Source organism: Manis javanica, chromosome 3 (genome assembly GCF_040802235.1).
Source record: "Manis javanica isolate MJ-LG chromosome 3, MJ_LKY, whole genome shotgun sequence".
Classification (NCBI taxonomy): domain Eukaryota; kingdom Metazoa; phylum Chordata; class Mammalia; order Pholidota; family Manidae; genus Manis; species Manis javanica.
The window spans coordinates 56,091,218-56,111,315 of record NC_133158.1 but is presented as its reverse complement, the minus strand read 5'-3'; the positions used below and the strand labels follow the sequence as shown (position 1 = coordinate 56,111,315).

General features: G+C 43.9%; 1 long non-coding RNA gene across 3 annotated transcripts; it reads left to right on the top strand.

Moving 5' to 3' along the window:
* Nucleotides 1–316: 316 nt before the first annotated feature.
* On the top strand, nucleotides 317–20,038 carry LOC108396342 (uncharacterized). 3 transcript variants are annotated; one of them, XR_012129170.1, is made up of 4 exons: nucleotides 317–482; nucleotides 7,433–7,682; nucleotides 7,881–8,014; nucleotides 9,505–20,038. It is a non-coding gene; the product is annotated as an uncharacterized lncRNA (long non-coding RNA). The 3 variants fall into 3 exon arrangements; XR_012129171.1 differs by lacking the exon at nucleotides 317–482 and adding an exon at nucleotides 6,813–6,978; XR_001852921.3 differs by lacking the exon at nucleotides 317–482 and having other exon boundaries at nucleotides 7,304–7,682.
* The last annotated feature ends 60 nt before the right edge of the window (nucleotides 20,039–20,098 follow it).

Below are 20,098 nucleotides of genomic sequence, written 5' to 3'. Positions count from 1 at the left end.
ATTGACCCCCCTATACTGAATTTTATTGTTGTTAACAACCATTTGATCAATAAATATGAGAGATGCCCTCTCAAAAAAAAAAAAATAAAATAAAAAAAAATAAAAGAGCAGTTTTGACACACACACACACACAGCGCCCCCGGCCCTTGCTTTTCTGTGTGCATCTTGGGAAAAGAAATGCACACCAAGAGGAATGGGTGTATGATTAGAGCTGTCAATCAAATGACCTCACCCTGCCAGTCAAAGAGTTACCTCCCAGCTAGAACCTGATAAATAGATCCTCCCCCAAAAGTTCCAGGCCTTTGCCTACCTTGTCTGGCCAACTCCTCCCTTGGAGTGTATTCAAAAAAAAACTTTCTGTCTGCTTTGCTATTGTGTCTCTGCCTATCAACTCTTTGTTTCAGTGGGGACAAGAACTGAGAACAAACTTGACCTGTAACGTATTTGGTGCGGTAACACGGATTGCTACTCCCGCTGTCAAGGTATGCTAAATGAAAGCTTCCTGTGGCTTTAACTCTCTATCAGGTCTCTGGACTGAATTCCTTCCTTCAAGAAGACAAGAACAAAGGAATTCCACAATCCATCACCTGGTAACAATTTCAACAACCATGTAGAAGTCATCAACAAGAAGTCTACAAGCCTCCTCTATACACTAACCACCTACCCCCAGCTCCTCCCCATGCATTAGCCCACCTTCCTTATCTGAAGCCAGTGTGAATTTAATGAGCTTTCCTTCCTTGACATGCCTGATAAGTGTGCCCTGTTTCTTGGCTCTGGAGGACAAGTTGTTTCTGTTAACTAGCCTTGCTGCTGATGAAGCAGAAATGTCCTGCCCCTGACTCAGTCCTTTTCTGGCTAGCATCTGTAAAGGCTCAATAAGTCCTTTTATTCCAGACATCTCTCAGTCTCTGGAGTTCTTGATTTGTTAAGGCAAAAACCAAATATTGTCAGAATTACCCTTGAAAATATTTTAAACCATCCCCAAGGGTGGTGAATCATCACACTCTGAGAAGCACAGGACAGCTGAGGGACCTGGGTTTTACCTGAGGGACTGTGTCATTCCTCTTACATTTTTCTAGGTCACTGATTCAGTGTGTGGAATGGTAGGATTTAAATTTAAATTGCTGTTTCTCACTCAGAAATAGTTCTGTTCTGTTTTGGCTAAAATTCAATTTGTGTAAGCTAAATATGTATATGATACCATTCAGTAAAATACATAGAAAACATATCTACATTCAGTCTGCTAACAGAGATCACTCCTGAGTGAGGACTGGGATTGAAGGTGCCTAGAACACATGAGGGTCAAAGAGGACTTCAGCCTTCTCTGTCATACTTTCATTTTTATTTAACAAGGAAAATGTACTCATGTTTTTTTGTGTGTGTGCAACATGAAAATATCCCTAACTATGAGTTGCTCACAATCTATCAGGGGAAGATAAACATGAAACTAAACAAGGATGAGTTAGTGTCATAAATGCCGTATTAGCCATGTGCGATGGGGAGCAATTAATTTCTCCCCTACATAATCTCATCCCTGTCCTTTTGTTCTGTGCTCAAGGGAACATGGTTGGATGAAACTTTGTTTATTTTGCTTCAAGGTGACCTAGATAAGGCTTGGCAGTTTGTTCTGTCTTACCAGATCCCTTCCTTGCCCCAGGGAAGGGCAACTCTTAAGGTATGTAGGGTAGGTGAGGAGCACTGACTGACACCAGGAGGAGGCATCTGCATGAGTTGCCCAATCTGTCATTTCTTCTGCCACTGCAGGGATGTTGCTAAGGGAGAGGGGACCATGGGTCACTGCAGTGTGTGGGCTCACCAGTGGATTCATCCTTGGCAGTGTCTTCCCTTCCTTTTCTCCTTTAAGATGGAGTGTACAAGAACTATTACTCCCATGTTATGGACTTGGAAACAAAGGCACAGGAATCAGATGCAGAGATGGGCACCCAACACTGGGCTGCCTCAGTCCCAGGCCCTAACCACCTACCTGCCCTTCATGATATTACCAACCACTTCAGAAGGTGGTTATGAATCAGCTCTGAGTGAAGAACTGTAACTCCAGGGGAAAATAAGTTCCCAACCTGGGACAAATTACCTTTGAAGCCAAAATCAGTCAAAGGGAGAAATAAAGTGGGAGAAACCCATTTATTGCTTACAAGCAGCCATCCACTTTTGCTCGCCCGTGGCTGTAAAAAGGAACCCCACCAAACCTCTCTGGTCCCCCCACCCTTGTAATAACCTATTGATATGGAGATGCACTAAGGCTGGACAAGAGATTCTGGAAATTTGCAATTTTACCCACAAGAACCCTGAATCCATAGTAACAGAAGCACAGGAAGACCACTGGATGAATTTTCCTTCCACTGGATCATTTTCCTTACCAGGCTATAGTAGTGAGCTCTGAGTCAGACCTACTGGGAAAAACTCTACAACTTCCTTCCTGGGAATGAATTCCCTCTCAACTGATGGTTGTGCTTGATATAGTAAAAATGGCAGGCTCTAGGCTGAGATGGAATCTACCACATATTCCCTGTGAGATCTGGACAGATTACTTGACCTCTCAGAATCTCAGATCTTTATCTGTCAAATGGGAAAAACACCACCCGCCTCTCTGGATGACTGTGAGGAATGAATAGAAGCCACATGTCTGGCCCAAAGCAGGATCATACGTTAGTCCCCACCCATTCTTTGGGTCTTTCTCACAAGGGTACTGGCTAGGCAAATGTCCAGTAGGACCTGCCTAGTTTGGTGAGTTAGCCCACTGGGGACAATAAAACCCATAAGTCATTTAGAACATTAATGTCGATATCCACTGAGGCATCTTCACTCAGAAGTGCCTCTTTTCAGACTTATTTGGGCCTGTGAGGAGAAGAAGAAAGGAAGAGACAAAGACAGAAATGGAGACAGAGAGAAAGAGGGAAAGAAACCCTTGAGGGCATCATTTGTATTGTCTTTTTTCTACCTAGAGAATTTAAGATCAGTTGGCCAGGGCTGTGGACATGCTGTACTCATCTTTTCTTTGGATATATTTCAAGAATGGATATGATGTTTCTGTCAGTGCTTGATGTTGGCAATGACCACATTGTGTAGTTTTCCATAGACTTCCTCCTGCATGAAGGTATTTGATGATGGGGGACATCAAGATTTTCAGGCTTCAGGGATGAAAGTACAGCATACAGACTATAGTCAATAATATTGTAATATATTTGTGTGGTGACAGATTAGTAACTACACTTATTAAGGCAAGCATTTAATAATGTAGATAACTATAACTGTCAAATCACTGTGTTGTATACCTGAAACCAATATAATATTATATATCAACCATACTTCAATTAAAAAATGTTGCTTGAATGTTAACTAAAAACAACAACAAAAAGATTTTCAGGCCTCTAGCTCAGCAATAAAACAAGATGAGGGTGCATGGCAGCATTCATAGTAAATTGTTTTCCTTTAGGGTTAATACTTGAGCTTGCTATCCCTGAAGATCTTTATTTTTAAATTGGCTGAAGCCTTTTGTTTGTCATAACAGAAGTTGGTTGAAGGGAAAATTGAGAATTTTATGTATATGTATGTCAGAAATAGTTAAATAGGATTATTTAGGTTGCTACCAGAGACAGGTCCTTGATCACATTGGGAGAAAGAATTCAAGAAGCAAAAAGCCTTTGAGCATTACGAGTTTATTGGAAAACAAGAGTAGAGGGAAAGGCAATAGTACCCACCAGACAGCTGGGGCTCTGGCAGACCCAGAGGGAGTTGTGCAGAGGAAACAATAGGGAGCCTTTTTTATATTAAAGGAGATGATAAGTGGGGTTGGGTTTCAAAAGGAACAGGTGGAGTTTTTTCAGAGTTTGAGCTTGCTCTATGCTCATATCAGGCAGAAGGGTTTTTGGCTATATTTGATACTCCTTGTAACCGTCAAGGATGGTGCAGGGAGATGTGATTTTTTTTTTACCATGTTAAATAAAGAGGGGTGTGATTTTGAGACAGGGACCACGGGTGTAGTCAGAGTAGGGTGAGGGCCTCCAGAAAAACAAGGCAGGATATTTCCAGTCAGAGCAACGAAACTATATGCAAGGAAACCCCCTACCAAAACTCTGTTAAACATTAAGCTCTAGAGTCATTCTTCAGTGCGATCAGTTGATATTCCCCAGATAAAGGAAAGTAGCCCATGTTTTTATTATGTTAATTGTTTGTAATCATGTATAAGATTCACTTTAGCATGCTATAAGGGACTTACTGTCTCATCAAGGACAAACATCTTAAGACCACTTTTAACAAGTCCACACCCCTAAGTCCTTTACCACATTCCAGAAAATTCTCAACTGCCTATAAATCCCCTAGACAAGGCACCACCCTGGGCTCTCTTATCCTTTCCTGGCGTGAGCTAGGAGTTCTGTCCTCTCACTGTATCTCTCAATAAAAGCCTCTCCCTGGCTCTCCTACCTTGGGTGGTTGCTAAGTTCATTCTTCGACTCTGCAAACAAGAACCCCAGCATCAATTTTTACTATGTTGAAGAATGTATAATGTATTTTGGGGTGAAGTTTGGGTCAACTGCTTCCATATTGGAACCAGCCAGTTTGGGCCAGTTTGCTATCTATATTCTTAATACCCAAATCCCTGGAGAACAGTTTATATGAAATGTGCAGAATGTAGGCATCCAGCCAAATGTAAACACTGGCAGAAGTCCACTTGTCCATTCCCTGCCATGTCTGGCTATCTACTACTCTACCAAGGTGACAAACAAATTTTATATTATGTTGGAGAGGAAGAAATTTCATCCTCTACCCCTCAAAGTTCTCCTATCTGGTTTAACAATCAAATTTACAAGAGACATTTTAACAGGAGAAAAAACCTGAAGTTTAATTATGTATGTACATAAAATCTATAGATAGATTCCAAAGACAGGGACAGTGATGTATACATGTCATCCTGAACCAAGGAGAAAGGGGTACAGGTCTGAGACTTCAAAGAAAAAGGAAAGCAATTCACAGGAATATGAAAGAGTAAATGTTTAATGAACAAATGGTTGCCGGCCCACACAGAAAGAATGGATCAGGGAGAGGAATTTTAACAGACTTAGCTACATCCATCCCTGTCTACCACACATAATTTGCATTATAATATTGTTATCTATTGAGCTAACTCTCTTCCTGGAGCAGTTCCTCCATTTAAATTCTTTTTATGCAGTTGGGAGTTGGGAGAGGTCAAAGTTTTTTCCTGAGTCTTTTGGGCCTTGATGGTTTTCAGCTCAAAATAGTCTGCATATCACAACAGCACATCTTGGGGTGGCCTGCTCTTGGCCCCTGCAGTTAACACTTCATTATAGTGGTAGGCTCCATTCCCAAGGGTCCAGCGAAGTGCAAAATAGGGTAGAAGGTAGGAAGCTTTCATAGGATAAAGAACAAAGAAGAGAAAGATAGAAAAATATATGATTTTCTGGGACCACATAGTTAACATTAAAAACGAAACAGTAATTTTACCAACAAAAATGGGTTTATTGGAAAGAGAAGAGAATTACAATCACGAACATGCAAACTACATAAAAACTAGGGAACAAAGGAGAGGAACACTGTTTATAGAGGATGGAGCTGAGTTGACAAAAGTCCATTGGAGGAAATTGGGAGTCCCACATATTCTGGCTTCTCATTGGCTGAATTGTGACAGTCTGTCATTGGTTGGCCTGTTGCTAGCTGGGAAGGTGGAAACCTTCCTGCTGGTGAGTAAAGTAGCTAAAACAGTATGGCTTCCGCCTCTGGCAGTTGGGTCTCAGATTTAAGAGGAGTGGGGGCGGGGGTAAGAGTGTCCCCTGCAGGCATCTCTACACCTGTCAGTGAGTTTTCCCTTCATTTTCACAGAAGGAACAAGATAAAATATATAGAACCAAGAGTTAGCTTGGTGTTTAGGGTTTGGTTGGCTGACTATACTGTGTTTCTGTTCAAGTAGAACATTTTCAGGGTGTGGGTAAAATCGCAGTCTTTCCAGAATTTCTCGCCTGGCCTTAGTTCATCTCCATATCAACAGGTGTTTCCAAGGGGTGAAGAGAAGTAGCTCATCTCCATGTCAGTGGATAATTACATGGGTGAGGGAGGGCTTATCTGGACCTGACAGATTGGCAAGAGGATTTGCTTGCTTCTGCCGTGGCAGGAGAGAGAGAGACGCGGGTCAACTGCTTGTAAGCAATAAATGGATTTAAAATTTTATTTCTCCCTTTGATTTCAGTTTCAAAGGTATTTTGCCCCAGGATTTCTCCTCCCCAGAGTTATATCTGGAAGTAGTCAGCAGGACCTCTGAACCCGAAATCTGTCTACATGGGTATGACACTGGGGCAGGCTGCTGCTAGAGATGGTGGGGAGATGCCCAGAACCCCCCCACCCCGTGGATAGTGGGGAGGCCCAGTGGCTGCAGTGGCAGAGGGTACAGCTTCACCTGGGAGCCCACTATCTGTGGGGCTTCCAATTTGGGAGCCCCTAATGGGGAATTGGCCTAGGGTAAAGCACCTCCTAGAGGGATGGGGCCTTCCCCAGAACTGGGGAAGGGTGGAGACACTGGAAGCTGCAGAATTAGCCCTCCATGAGATCGAAGACTGTTGAGAGGCCCTGAGTGGCCATGTAGCAGCTGGCATTATAGGGTCTCTTTTTCCTGAGATAATGGAAATGTTATCGACGGGAGAGAGAGGGCTATCCAGGAGTAAGAGAGGGTTAATACATTTTCTCTGACCTTGTATAAGGAAAATGTATTTAATAAATTTAAATGTTGATGTCTGATATTTTTTGTAGAAAATTAAGGCAAAAGAAGGGCAGGACTGTAAGCTTTGAGAGGGTAGGAACTGTGTCTGCTTGTTTCCAGCATGCCTAGATCATCACTGATGCCCGTTAAGTACAGGAGGATGGAATGAATGTAGAAAGTGGTGTGCATTGATTAACCAAAACATTCATAGAAAAGAGAGAGGAAGCTTGCCTTGAGAAGACAGAGAATTGGTGGGTAAATGGAAGTTTTCAATCAGAATCCCTGCCTGGCCTTGATAGTGATGTGCATGTAAGGGCTTGTTTGCACATCAATGTGATGTTTACTGCAGCAGAGCTGCCAGTCCCTAGTAAGATTGCTAGTCCTGGGTAAGGGGTGGAGAGGAGCAGCATTCTCTGTTTCTTTTGCCCAACCTGACAGCTTCAGGCACAAGTTGACCCAGGGATCTGCCCACAGAGTTCCTCCTGGAAGGGGCAGGGGAAGGAGAGCCCGCTGCAGCAGGAGAGGGAGGACTTGGGAGTGCGTGGGGTGGGCGGGGGGGGGGGAGGGGAAGAGAGAGAGAGAAGAGAGAGAAGAGAGAGAGAGAAGAGCAGCCCCAGGGGAGAGAGAGACCAGCTGTGAAAAATAAATCTTTAATCTGCCACCTACCCTTTCCCTTGTCTTCCTTCGGTCTCACTGGACTCATAGAGAACTGGCCCCAGGGCAGGGAACCCCCTTCCTCCCGGAACCACAGCATGAAGTAAGAAAATGCGGAAGCACAAGACTTTCTGACAGATGCCCCTGATTTGGGGACAGCAGCACACAGAGCTGAGAGTTGGGCAGAAGTCATGACAGAGAGCATGTGGGAAGGAGAGCTGAACTTTTCTTCGTGAGACATGGAGGACACAGAACTGCATGGTGCTCCTACCTAGAGATGAGGTACTTGGAGAAGCAGAAGGTAAGAAAAGGGAAAAATGGAAACTATGAGCTAGGCTTAGAACTCATTGCTTATCAGGAAACTGTGGCAAAAATTAAAAGATTGTATTTCTAGGAGGAAGTTATAGTTGCATGAGGGAAAAGAAAGATAAATAAGTATAATTATTCTGCTTGTATGCTATATATAATGTCTTTTGTCATACAATGAAAATTACTCCAGGAGTCTCCAGTGATAGAGATGTCCAGATGTTTCTCTTGGATCATTTAGAAGTGAACAGCTAAATGGTTGGATGGATGAGCTTTGAATGGGACTCAGCGACTAAAAGTCCTCACACAGAGCAACTGAGGCATAAGGTAAGTCAACCAAGCACAATATATCCACCACCCTGGCAAGTCAAAAGCTAGGGTCCCAATCCTTGGTTCAGCTTCCCGGTACCAAGGAACGATTTCCAGCCAGGTTTCATTATTCATGTGGGGTGGGGAAGGGGAGAAGGGTGACTTAGGGCAGAAGGCCCAGATTAAGGCTGCTTGTTCTGACTGCAGGAAGCAGGTCCAGAGACCTGCAAGGCCACAGCTGACAGTGCTGTCCCTGTCTGTCATCCCTCTAAATTACATCAGGGTCGTATGCACAAAGCTGCTTCACGGCTCAGGTGAAGCCTGGTGCCTTCAGTATCTCCTTCACCTGGATATGGTCATAGTTTGCCCTTGTTTTGCTGAGCTGAGTGGTAATTGTGATTGTGCCTTATTGGTTGAGTTGTGTCTTGAGGACCAGGGAACGAGCGCTACCATGCAGATCCTAAGTCAATACTGCCCCTTCTCTGAAGGCTGTGAAGTAGATCCCCAAGCCAGTGTCTATGTACTGGGTAAATGCCTGTCTTTTGAGCTTATCAGTGGGCCCAGAGGGGAGAACTGAATTAAAGAGAAAACCACAGGCCCAAAATGAAGTCATTTATGCTAGGCCAAGTCACCAAAGAGGGCTATTAATACCTAATCTAACTGCAGTTTCCTCCTCCCCCAGAAATATAACTGGTTGGTCAGGAATTTTCTGGTCAGCGTCAATGACCCAGAGGAAGATGAGGCCATCCACTTAATAAGACCCCCTGCCTTTCCTTCTAAGGAAAGGTGACCTAATCTGAAACAATGATTTTCTTTTGCTAATAGTCCCACCCCTTTTGAGCTCCCCTCTATTTGCTAGATGGGATGCCGCCCAATTCATGAGTCAATTTATAAAGCCAATTAGATCTTCAGGTTTACTCAGTTGAATTTTTGTTCTTCAGTAATTCCAATGAGATACCAAAAGCGATGACTCTCAATGAGGTAAAAAAAATGCTTGGGAAACTGGAGTGAACCTCTTTATGTTCTGATACTGGTGCCTTGGCCCTATTCCTGGATAATTTATCAAGTCCTGATAAAGGCCTTAAACCCAGCCTCCATGCTGAGAGACGATTAAGGAGCTGGCCTGAGGGTTGAGGCTTTTGGCACCAGGCTCAGACATATCTGGTCACAAATAAGATCCTGGGTTCACAGGGAGTCTTTTCTAGAGTCCAGGATGCCCCAAAAGACTGGACTAAGGGGGAAGAGCAGTTCCAGACGGTACTGGCCTTTAAGAACAGGCATTATAAAGCAAAGTGCCCTGTTCATTTTTCTTCAGACATTTAAGAAATATTACTGGGTCCCTATTACATGGCAGGAAATGTTCTCAGCTCTAGATCATATCCAATGAACAAAATTTATGCAGAAATTTCTGCCCTGTAGATTGTACGTTCTAGGTGGGGGATGGATGAGCTCCATGAAAACTTTTATAACTTTGTTTCTGCCTGTCCTGTTCCTGTCATCTCTTCCAGAGGTAACCTAGGAAAAACCGTATGAAACTCATCATATGTGCTTATTTTGAGCTACCTTGGGAGAAGTCATATGACGGAGGACTGCTGTTGGTTTGAGTTTATCCACAGGTTTCTGTTGTCGAACATCTTTTTTTTAACTCCTTGCTGCTCACACTGATGGCCTGAATAGCATTGTCTTACCAAGACTATAATAAGTTACATTTTGACCGATGAGCTTAGGGTTTGAGGTATAACATGGGCAACATCTCATAAGCCTATGGGCCAACCAACATTCCCAGATTTTCTGATCTGCCTCCCTACATTTGCAAAGCCTAACCAAGAAATTAGCTCTGTATGGGGTTGTCCTTTGCACATTCACAAGATTCACACCCACAGGAAGTGAAGAGCCCTCCCTGAGAGTCCAGCTGCTTAGTCCAGCAGGAGGACATATACTTTAGGGAGCAGAGTTTGGTTAATTTCTAAATTTGTTGAATATTATTTATTAAGCATCTACTCTTTGCCAAACATTGTCTAGGTACAAGGGATGTAAGGGATAAGTTAAATGGATAAGGATCTGTTCTCATAGAACTGATATGCTATTGAGGGCATGGGGGAAAAAATAAACCCTAATGAAAAAATAAAGGAGAAAAAAAAAACCTTAACAGCCCAAACAGACTAAGACAGATGACAAAGGCAAAATCCAAGAAGCAAAAAAATACGTATAAATACATTGCAGTCTTTTACAAATAGCAGTTTTCAAATTCTAATGTGTACTCTAATATCTTGGATAACTTCAAGTGGACTGCTGGGCTCCAAGCCCAGAAACTCTGATTCAATAGGTTGAAATGGGGTCAGAGAATTTGCATTTCTAATAAACTCTCAGGTGATGCTACTCCAAGTGTAGTTTGCACTAATCATAGAACTTTAAGGTCACAACTACCTGTAAGATGAATAATTTCATACCTTGCTTGCCCCATAAAGTGTGGTTCCCAGGACTCCCTAGTGAAACGAGAAACACTGCTAAAAGCACAAAAAGAAAGATATTCTTGATCCCTCCTCTAAGGGAGTGTTGCTCAGCAAAAGGGGATTAAAGGGATTAACCAAAATAAAAATGAAAAGAACACAAAAGAGCCTTTGCTTAATTAAATATGAACAAATGACTAGTGTGTTGCTACTTAAAAACCTGAAGGAATTAAATAATCATGAAAAAAATTGATTGAACTAAAGGGTATTTTTTTGTAATAATAATAATGATAGTGTTATGAGGTAGTATCTTGCCGATAAGTTTCAGCCCTGGGCAAGTGCACCATGGATTCAGTGACACTGAAAGATGACAATGGAATGTTCTTGGGGCGAAAGGGTTTATACCCAGTTTTATTCCCACAGTGGCAGGTCAAGCGCTATAATCCCGTCCACTCAAAGCGAGTCTGCATGCAGCAAGCAGGTCTCTGCCTCTGGGACCCTCTCCCAGCCATGCTGGCACCCTGATCTCATACCTCCAGCCTCTAGAACTATAAGAAATACATTTCTGTTGTTTGTAAGCCACCCAACCTGTGGTAATTTGACATGGAAGCCCAAACAGACTAAGACAGATGACAAAGGCAAAAACCAAGAAGCAAAAAAATACATATAAATAATTTCAACATAATAAGAGATGTAGTTTCAAGCCAGCAGGAATTGAAGCTGAGATGGGACATGTTCAAACAGATGTTTGGAGAAAGGTCTTGCTGACATATGTAGTTTGGATAGCAGGAAGCCGAGACAAGCATGCAGGGGAGGCACAGCCTCTCAAGTCGGGTTCAGATGTGCTCAAACTTGCCCTATGTGGCTCCGTGATGTACCCACGCTCTATCGTGAATATTTGGCTGCATGAATGCAGCCAAAGGAAATGTCCAGAAAAAGGAGCAATCAGCAGAGCTGTCAAGAGGAAGCATAGTTTTGAGGGACTGACCAGGAGGCAGGGTAGAGAGACCCCTTCCCCAAGACGTTTGTCTGGAGTTCAGGGGCTCCTGGATTTCACTCTGGCCTGAACCAAAAGACAAAGCCTGGAGAACTGAGGAGAACCTTCCTTCCTGGCAGCCTTTCCTGGGGGTGGGAGCAAAGGCAACCCCAGGACAAACACTGCAGCCACCCCACCTACCCGGTGAGTCATGCAGTGCATTGGCTGGAGCCAGGACGCTGGGCTGGGAGCTTTCCTGCCTCATCTTGTTTGGGTTCCATGATAGTTTCTTCATTGTTGTGCAGAACCACACAGAAGGAGCTGAAAGCTGCCTTCAAGAGGAAGGGCTGGTGTTTAAAAGGTCCATGTGGGAATACTAGAAAGCCACCAAAAGTGGGGACAGTGGGAAGCTCTCCTTGTGTTTCATTCCAGTAAGCACGGGGATGTAATCCTGGACCTGGAGACTAGTTATGGAAATGGGCAGGAAAAGAAAGACCACGAAGTGAAACGAAGGGGGAAAATCAAGATCAACAAAAGCATCTCAGAGGGTGAAGGACTTTGGAAGCCACCTAAGGTCAACCTTCCATCTGATTGATAACATTTTTGAGGACTTCCTGCACACTAGACTGTTTTTCTTTAAATCTTTTAATCCCTTCCAGAGTCCCATCGACATTATGGCCCAGTTTGGAGATGACACAGTAGAGGTTAAGCAGCCTGCCTGAGGTCACAGGTAGTGCATAGTCAGATCTGGATCAGAACCCAGGCATGCTGCTCTGACGCCTGTGGGTCAGCTGTCAAGCAACTCTACTTTCTCTTTGGCATGAGTACTTCCAGAGCCCTACAGCCCTGTGCGCCTCTGCTCTCACAGACCTCCATTTGTGCACCATAGGGAACATTTCAGAGTCTGAAGGATGTAGCGAGACATTTCTTTTCTGTTCCTGTGAAGTTTCCTTTTAGATGGAGAGGCACCTTCTTCTTGTTCTCTTCCTTTTTCTACCCTTCTCCCCATGCCCAGCTTGAGGAGCCTACCCAGCTTCAACCTACCACCCCCCTCTGTACTGAGGCCAGCACGGTCAATCTGCCCCTCTCTTGCCAATGGGTTTCAGCCCCAGGCCAGTTCGCTATGGATTCAATGTGACCAAATAAATTGCCAGCAAAACGTTCTTTGGGGTGAAAGGGTTTATTACCCGCTTGTTCTCCCAGTGGTAGATCAAGCACTGGCGTCTCTGCCTCCGCCCAGAGCACTGGGCCGTCCTCTCTATATAGTGCAATAGTAGCTTATTGCCTAGAGGTGTGGAAGCCGTAGCCTAGCAATAGGCCAGTTACATCATTAGGTGGTTTAAGTTCAGTGAGGATCCTGGCCATAGGAACCCCAACTTCCCCACACCCTCCTATCTGAGACTGCCAAATCCCTTTGCCCTGATCCTCACATTCTTAAGAGTAGAAAGGCCACTTAAAAGATAAGCCTCTGTCTTTCTAATATTGATTACCTTGGTTGGACGGAAAAATTAGGAACCCAAATAGTTTGAATGTGGGGCTCTCCAAGCCTAAAGTCAAAGTACCACCTAAGGTCAACCTTTCATCTGATTGATAACATTTTGGAGATGAATTCTGATTGAATTAAAGGGTATTTTTTGTAATAATAATAATGATAGTGTTATGAGGTAGTGTCTTGCCAATGAGTTTCAGCCCTGGGCAAGTTCACCATGGATTCAGTGAAACTGAAAGATGACAATGGAATGTTCTTGGGGTGAAAGGGTTTATACCCAACTTTGAACAATGAGCCCCTCATAATTACAAATAACACATAGTATCAAACAGTACTGTATTATTTAAGGCAGTATTTTGAGTTCAGGTCTCTTATTGGCTCAGAGGGGGATTATAAACTCGTCTTTTCCATCAGCAGCCTTCAGGTTTAATGTCACTGGTGCTGGGAAGCCAAGTTTCAAACAGATTCAAAATGGGTAACACACGATTCCAGTGAGTCCGGGGGTCATTGTGCGCAAGTATGGTAAACCACCCTGATTAGGCCAAACTGCCCTGATGACTTCTATTGGCCAATCCAGAAGCACCTGATTCCCAGACATGATGGGAACTTTGCAATTGCTGCCAGAGGGAAGGGTGAGTCGTCAGGGAAGCTAGTCTACCCATTTCAGAACCCTGACATAATAATGTTTTCCACCCCCATATCCCAAAGACACAAGGGCCATGTAGGCGGAGGTCCCGACAGCTTCTGCAGAAACCGATGCTAATATCCACCAGCTCATCCTGGGTATAGGGGCAGAGCATGGAGTGCTCCACAACCTAGGGAGAGGGCTGCTCCTCCCACTCAGGGGCCCGCGGCTGTCGTGTTTTTATTTTTTTAATTATGACCAGGCGGGCCTTTAATATGGGAGGGGCTGGTGCCTCAGGTGGTGGTCTCAGCAACAGTTTGGCCCTTGGCCCCACTCGCTCACCCTCCCTGATAACTCCTCTACCATCTCCAGGGCTGAAGGCTCCGCTCCTTCCTTCCCCTCCCCCATGGCCTCCTGCTGCCTCTGCCCTCGCTGCTAATATATCTTCCAGGAGCATGACCAGTCTTCTCAATAACTGTCTCTCTTTCTAAAGGGCATCTCATAGGTCATTGCCCAGCTCCTCCAAGCAACACCAAAGCGTGTCTCTTTCCTCCGTAATCCTTTGTACTCTCTTGAGAAACAAACATCGCACAATCCTGGCTGCTACAAGGCCACTCAGGGCCTCTAAGCAGTCTTCTATCTCATGGAGGTCTAATTCCACAGCTGCCAGTGTCTCCACCCTTCCCCAATTCTGGAGGAGGGGAGGGGAGGGGAGGCCCCACCCCTCTAGGAGGTGCTTTACCCTAGACCAGTTTCCCACTAGGGGCTCCCTGAGTGGAAGCCCCATGGGTAGGGGGCTCCTGGGTGAAGCCACACCATCCACTGCTGCCAGAGGGGAGAGTGAGTCATCATCCACCACTGCAGCAGCCACTGGGGCCTCCCCACCATCTCTAGGGGCAGCCCACCCAAGTGTTGCACCCATGAAGACAGATTTTGGGTTTGGAGCTCCTGCTGACTATGCCAGCTATAACTCTGGGGGAAAATATGTTCTCACTCCCGGGCAAATAACCTTTGAAGCCAAAATCAAAGGAAGAAATAAAGTGGGAGATACCCACTTATTGCCTACAAGCAGTCATCCACTTCTGCTTGCCCATGTCTCTCATGACCTGGCTGCAAAAAGGGACTCCAACAAACCTTTTCAGTCCAGATATGCTCTCATTCCCTCCACCCTTGTAATCACCTATTGATATGGAGATGGACTACTTCTCTCCACCCCTTGGAAACACCTATTTATATGGAGATGTACTAAGGCCAGGTGAGAGAATCTGGAAATATTGCAATTTTACCCAGTCACTCAAAAAAAGGTGCTGGCTTGCACATGCTTGAAGCTCCACATGCTGTTTCCTTAAGATTCTTAAAGCAATGTAATATGTCTTTTTGCTGAAATGCTCCTCCCAGCAGGAATGAGGATGGAAGGAGCAAATAGATGAGACAGAGAAACCAAATGACTGCACCCCACCTCACTGGCAAAAACTCAAATCCTCAAAATGTCCTTATGTTCAGCAGATGTCCACTTCCTATGGATCAAATCTGCACTTTGAAGCCCAGTGAGAAAGGACCTTCTCTTCCCAATGACAACCTTAGGCTTCTGTTCTGAGGGAGAAAAATCTCTCTTTTCTTTATACTGTATGTATATATTATTTGAGTATGCCAGTTTCCAGGCCCCCATCATCCTTATCATTCTGCTCTGATACTCAAATTTCAATATACTTTTTAAAATATGGCAGTAGGAATTGAAAGTTGGTATTTTTTCCCCGTCAGGGAAGAGTATTTACCCTGCACATATATAACGTCTGAACATGATGTAATGTCTGAATGACGTCTCTTTGCCCTGGACCTCATATTCTTAAAAGCACAGGGCTACTTGAAGGAGATGCCTCTGTCTTGGCAGAGGGAGAAACGGAAGTGATTCTAAGGAAGTGAGCTTGAGGACTTGAAAGATTATACTGAAGATGGCAATAATGGTATTGAAAACCTAGGCATAGTGGTTCAGATGTAAGATGATTTGGGGTTGACTGTTTCCTGGTGGGAAACAGGAGATACAGACCTGAAGTGAGAATAAAAGATTAGGACCCAAAGTATAGTTTAAAGAGTTTTCAATCTAGATGTAGGCAGTGGTAGCTAGTACACTAAGGAAGGGGGAGACTCCCGTTTGTGGGGTGCCTCGGATGACCGAGCTGTGCCAGTGTTTCCCTGGTGTTAATATTGTTGGGGAGGAAGAAACTTCATTAATCCCTTGAGGTACTTCTAGCTGGTTTAGAGTCAAATTGACATAAAACAGATAAACAGGAGAAAAAAGCAAAGATTAATTATGCACATAGAGGGAAGCCATATACGTGGGTTCCAAAGACAGTCAGGGAGAATGAGGTACACATGTCATCCTGAACCAAGGAGAAGGGATTGGGGGGCTGGGACTTCAAAGGAAAAGGGAAGTGATTCACAGGCATATGAAAATAGGAAATGTTTGGTAAACAAAACACCTGATGGTAAACAAAACACAGAAACAATGGGGCACAGAGAGAAACTGTAACAGACGGTGTCACGTTCCTCCCTGCCTCCTGTATCTAGTTCGCATTGTAATACAGCTATGGTGCTGGCCCTCCTCCTGGCACAGCTCCTGCGTCTAAATTCTGTTTCAGCAGTTGGGAGAGGGGGGAAATCAAAGTATCTTCCTGAGTCTTTTTGGGCCTTGACGGTTTTCAGCTCAAAATAATCTGCATGACACAATGGCATATTTTAGGACTGCCTGTCCTTGGTCCCCGTCATTTAATCTTCATAATTTTGTAAGGTAAGTATTACTGCCCTCTGCAGGATGGTGAGGTGGATAAAGGTTCAGTAACTCGCCCAAGGTCACCCAGCTGCTAAAGGAAAGGGCCGGCATTCCAGGTCAGGTGAGTTCTCAGGGAATGTGAGCAGAGCCCCAAGAGCTTGTTCCCAAGCCAGTGGGGTGAGGCATAAATCACCGAGGAGCATTACTGCATGAAGGCTTCCCAGGGCGTGTGGAGACTGAGTGCAGACTCCGTGCATATGAAAGAATAAAGAATCAGTTTGCTAGGAGGGTGGGTAGCACAGAACTTACTGGTTAGGAGCACGGACTTTAGAGTGACCTGGCTTCAAATCATAGCTTTGACCCTTGCTGGTGGTATGTTCAGGGGAAAATTTCTCTACTTTTCTACTTTGGTTTGTCTCTAACATGGTATTAGTTTGTAGTATCGTTACAAGGACTAAATAAGATAATGTTTGTAATGGTGAACTGTAATGTGTCACCTGGGCTTAGATTGAGCTACTTTCCCCAATTCAAGGGGGAATTGAATTGGGGAAATTCCCCTGTGTTTCCAGTTAGGATGGCCTACGAGAGACTCCTGTCCGAGGCTTTGGGCAGAAGCCAAGCAATAGCCACTTTGTGGCTCACACACATTGTCATCTGTTGGCTCACCTCGCTGGTGTGAGGCAGCAGCCAGGCCTACAGCTCTTCCATCTCTCCGGGACCCTCCTCCAGCATCTTGGGCTTGTGTTTAGTTTTCTAATGAAGAGCCCCAGTTTCTGCAGGACATCCATACCATTAAGGTCAGTGGTGACGAGGACTGACCTTAGTTAATGGCACATCCCATTCCTGTGGGCTCCAGGTTGTGCTCACTCCCTCCCTCTGCAGCTCCAGCAGCTCCTCCCAGCTGCCGGCCGGCTGGGCCGGTTGACTCTATCTCCTAGTCAGGGCTGCGGAATCAACAAATGAAAACGTAGGATGCTCAGTCAAATGGGAATTTCCGATGAATAATTTTTTTAGTGTGTGTTTATCTGAAATTAAACTTTGGGCATCCTGTTTCTTTGTTTTTGTTTCCTAATTCTGGAAACCCTGCATAGGGGAGCAAGGGACTAGAGAAAGGTAAGACTGCTGGGCAGAATCCAGCTGAGGATGGTGACTGTGAGTTTATAATGACACCAATTAATACCCATCTGAGTGCCCTTCTCCAGCAGGGCTCAGCACCCAGGTGCAAGTCAGCCTAGATAACTGATTCATCCAGAGTTGGGACTTTACCAAATAGCTGTTGCTAAGAAGCACAAGGGAGTTTAAGACCGTGGTTTGCAAACTTGAGTTTGCAACAGCACCACATAGAGGACTTGTTAGAACATAGGTTGCAGGGCTCCAGGCCTAGAGTTTTGGATCCAGCAGGTCTGGGGTGGGACCCAAGAATGTGCATTTCTAATGTGTACAGTGGGTCCAGGGACCATACTTTGAGACCCACAGGAGTTGACTGAAAGGGAGACCATGAAATCTAAAGTAAAGAGAAGGGAGTAAGGATGGAGGAGGCTGATAGGGCACAGTGGTTATAAGAAGGGAAGTTTACATTCCGAGCCTTCACAGTGAGCAGAATATTGTGATGGTGACTTCTGAAGGGTCATGTGTTCTACCTCCTTCAGTCTTTTCTTTTCTCTCTTCTAAATCCCTGTCCTTCCTCTGATACTGGCATTTGCTTCCTTTTAACAGGGGAATTTTTGAGAACTCTGATGTCAGAGTTATGGGGTCCAATCTGATTTATGAGAAGCTGGGCATGAACATAAATGCAACAATGGGGGCAACACCACCACAGAGATGCAGAAGGGAAGGTGATAGGGCTGCGGCTGTCACACTGCTCCAGGGAGAGCATTCAGATCAACTAGCTTTCCTTCCCTGAGAGGAGGAGGTTAGCAGCTGGGAAAGAGCAAAGAAACAAAGCTACTGGGAAGGAGAGAAGCAGCAGGAGCTGTTCTCCAGGTAAAGGCCTGTATCCAGGTAAAGCTCCTCAGGAGGCAGTATTTCCTTATGAATCTTCATTGCCAAGTTCTTTCTAAAGCTTTAAGTCACAGAATAACACATTTTACCCAATTCATCAAGGAAGATGACCTTAAATTATAAGAATCTAGACTATTAAGTGTATACTATATGTCAGAGTCTGGGCTGTGTACTTTATGTGTGAAATAAATATTTATCTAACAAGTTTCCAACAAGTATTATTTTCTTTTATTTATTTTTAACTTACTTAAAAATAATCTCAGATTCATAGAAGAGCTGCAAAGATAGTACAGACACAGCCCATGTAGTGCCTTCCTCAGACATCTCACACAGCCATGGTACTTTTATCAAAACTAAGAAATTAACATTGGCTAATTGATTAAATTATTATTAACTAACCTACAGACTTTATTTGGATGCCAAATATTTTCCTCTAATATTCTTTTTGTGTTCCAAAAGCCAATCCAGGACACTACATAGCCTTTAGTGAATTTCTTGCATAATTAAAAAAAAAACTTTAAAAAATCATAAGTTCTCCCCTTATCCTGGAACATTCCTTGTGATTTCAGCACAAGGAAAGCATTTGCTGACCATGCAGTACAGATAGAAGGGAACAGACAGAGCTCTTTGGTAGTCCCAGAAGACAGGTGGGAAGAAATAGCTAGTTTTTTTTTTTTGAGAGGGCATCTCTCATATTTATTGATCAAATGGTTGTTAACAACAATAAAATTCTGTATAGGGAACTCAATGCACAGTCATTAATCAACCCCAAGCCTAATTCTCAACAGTCTCCAATCTTCTGAAGCATAACAAACAAGTTCTTACATGGTGAACAAGTTCTTACACAGTGAATAAGTTCTTACGTGGTGAACAGTGCATGGGCAGTCATATCACAGAAACTTTCAGTTTTGATCACGCATCATGAACTATAAACAATCAAGTCAGATATGATTATTCATTTGATTTTTATTTATACTTGATTTATATGTGAATCCCACATTTCTCCCTTATTTATTTATTTTTTAATGAAATGCTGAAGTGGTAGGTAGATGCAAGATAAAGGTAGAAAACATAATTTAGTGCTGTAAGAGGGCAAATGTAGATGATCAAGTCTGTGCCTATAGACTAAGTATTAATCCAAGCTAGACAAGGGCAACAAAACATCCATGGATGCAGAAGATTTCTCTCAAAACAGGGGGGGTGAGGTTCTAAGCCTCACCTCTGTTGATCCCCAATTTCTCACTTGATGGCCCCCATGCGACTGTGCCTGTCTTAGGTTGTTCCTCCCTTGAGGAATCTTACCCGTCTCTGGCTAACCAGCCGTTTTCCGGGGCCATACAGGGAAATGTAAAGTTGGTAAGTGAGAGAAAAGCAATATTCTTTGAAAAGGTTAGCTTTTTTACTTCTTTGCAGATTTATGCCCTGTGGCTTCTATGCCCAGCATTTGTCTTGAGGTAGCTTTACCACTTGGATACTCGGTACTTTTCTATATGAGGCACGAATTCTACTAAAGGGCTATAATTAGGAAGGAAGAAGAAAAGCTATAGAAGTAGCAGATGGAAGAAAACATGGGAAGATTGATTATTTCTTTGACATAACTTCTTGTAGAGTAACATAAGCATGTATAGGTTTTAACAAACTACTAATTAAATTGTGTACACACATTAACAGAATAGGAATACAGATACATAACAAAAGCAGACCTACAATTACCAGCCATATCCAGTGAAACCAAGAAAACCAGTTAGGTACCCTAGGCATTTGTGAAAACTTATCAATGATATGATGGAT